This window comes from Bidens hawaiensis, unplaced genomic scaffold (assembly GCF_021521415.1).
Source record: "Bidens hawaiensis isolate Kalapana, Puna unplaced genomic scaffold, B.hawaiensis_p1.1 tig00037602_1, whole genome shotgun sequence".
NCBI classification, from domain to species: domain Eukaryota; kingdom Viridiplantae; phylum Streptophyta; class Magnoliopsida; order Asterales; family Asteraceae; genus Bidens; species Bidens hawaiensis.
Window position 1 is genome coordinate 98,028 of NW_027505492.1, and position 2,790 is coordinate 100,817.

Genomic DNA, 2,790 nt, shown 5'->3' on the forward strand with positions numbered 1-2,790 from the left:
AACATTTTCCCAATCCTACCCATCATTTTTTGACCAAAGTTGTTCGATTACCGGTGAACCGGTTGGCCGTCTGGTTCAATGTCCGGTCCGATTATGAAAACATTAATTGTAACGGGTAGGTTATATCGTGGGCTTATACTTGATGATTATAAATATTATGTTAACTTGCCTATATACCTATTGTTCGTTACACGTCATACTTACAATTTATCGAGCGAGTATTGTGTCACACCCCAACCTAAGGCGAAAATGCTGGGCGCGTGAGCCGATTGTTCACAGCTCAAGGGTACTATCATAAATAAATGACAATGTCTATTAAATTAATTATTTCAAATTACAGTGCACAAATATTCATTACACAAACAAATAATTTAAAACAAATAATCCAATCAAGATTTAAATAAAGATAGTCTTCATTAAGTTCCATATGGTCTTTTCTTGATGTCCTTCACGTCAAACTTCAATTCAAAAGGCAATCTGCATATGCGTAGAAAATGGAATAAAGTTTGTCAACAACACATGTTGAGTGAGATGATCACCAATTTTAATTAATAATAATAGTGTATATATATATATAATATGTGATAAATGTTAAATGCGCAAACCAACATATGTGAGTAATAATCAATCAAATCACAAACAAACCATAGACATGCTAGTGTGCATTTAACCGTTGCCATGCGAATGGGCATTTGCTATAATGACTAACTGAGATTGTCGGTTTACCATCGCCATGCGTATGGGCTTTGGTTACTATAACGGCGTATGATCATACTTACTGCGATACATTATTGGAGTTAGTCTTCTAGTTTATCCCAAACTTCTTGGAAATGGAAAGCCAGGGGAATGCTACCAACTCCCTTTACTCCCATGTTGGAAAGCATATGAACTTGACTGAATTGAATGACCAGCCCCAGGCCGGGGTAAAAGAAGAAGGATAAGATAAGACAGTAGCACCCACCACTCTGTCAGCAGAAGGTTATCCAGTCGATCTTCGTAAGTAAGTAACACTTTCATCGATGATTCCTCTAATCCTCTAAAGGCTTATAGAAGGGAGCTGAACCGTTTGTCTCTATGAAATTATGGACTATAAAGTGGCCTCACTTCGCCCGCTCCCTTCCGGAGATGGACCTCTCCGAATGCGATAAAATATAAACACACTTAAACAAATAGTAATTAGTATTTAATTGAATTACACACAATAATCATGTTTGCGAGTTTGTGTGTGTGTGTGTGTGTGTATATATATATATGATATGAAATATGAATAGGTACGCATATATCTCCAAAACGTTTAAAAATAGTAAAATAAACGGGAATGTTCAACTCACCTTAAATCGAAGGCAAGTGGATAAATATAATGATAAACGAGTTAATAATTAAGCGAGTCATCCACTAACACGTTGAACGAAACAAACTAACTGAATCTAAAACCTTGAGATAAGAAAATATGAGAAAAACTAAACTCGCTGCCGCTGGAATCTATCCAAACGGATGTTTAGAACTCCGGTTATGCTAAATTAAAGATTTAAGCGAGTCGTTACTGACCAGAATCCGAACAGCGAGTCGGAAGTCAAGTTTTGGTTAGTAGCTTTAAAATTTCATTACGAGAATAAAAGTATTCTGGACCGAACGTTGGTTCCAACCAGAATTATGAGAAACAGGATAGTCAAACTTGTTAACTGTTTTGCCCTTTAACGGGTTTTAATCAAATTGACCGGTCAACACCCTTCAACTATGGAAATTGATTGAAGGCTATTGACTAGGGAATATATATAAACGATTTTACAACTTAAAACTTACCCAGAAAGTGAAAGGATCAACCAAAAAGAAGAGTCAAAAGTCGATATATAAGCAAAGTCAACCTTCAAGGCTTTTATCTTCAAACAATAAGCAAAACCAAAGAAGTTTATGATGGTCAGGAGAGGGTGATGGCTAGGAATGATGAATTAGGGTTTAGGTAAAGTTTATGACTGATAATATAGGTGTTGTTTATATAGTAAACACTAAAACGAACCAATTATGGTGATTTCACTCGTTTAAGGAACCGAATAAGCATTTAATGACGAAATCAATATAATAATCAGTAAAATTCGTTCTTAGACAAGCGGTAATGTATATGGACATGCACTTAAGCTATATGAGTTTTCTTGGGGCTTAAAATACTCGATTTAGTCCTAAAATAAGCGATTTACATGCTAAAAACGAACTAGGAAGGTTTAACAAGTAAAGATTCTGCACAGCACAGCCATAGCGCCGCGTGGCCACCAGGGTTGGCTGCCTTTGAGCGGCGCTCTGGGGTAGGGAGGGGTAGTTTCATTTTTGACAATAATGGTCCTTGAAGTTCATAAAAAGGCTAAATATTTAATATTTTGTAGTTAAAACAAGAAATGAACAATATAGAAAGTATAAGGGGTATAAAATGAACATGAAAATTTTTTAATACTCATAAATGCTTCATATTATTAAGCATAAAGATCCGAACAAGGTTCGAAATCCGATAAAACGAATACTAATACAAATACGGAAAAACCCAAAATGTTACATATTGCTTTTTGTATGGTTGAAGATTACATGTTCAGATTTTTGTTACCCAAACTCGATCATAAACTCGTCTCAAAAGAAACGAGCCACAATAATTGAGGGGGGGGGGGTTGAATTAAAAGGTACCACGACCTCTTGTTGGATGTCAGTTCGAGAGGAGCAAGTTTGGACAATTAACCTTTTCCTAAGTTTTGTAGACTAGTTTTAGCATTTTGTTTTCTTATTCGGTTTGATTGATTTAGCCAT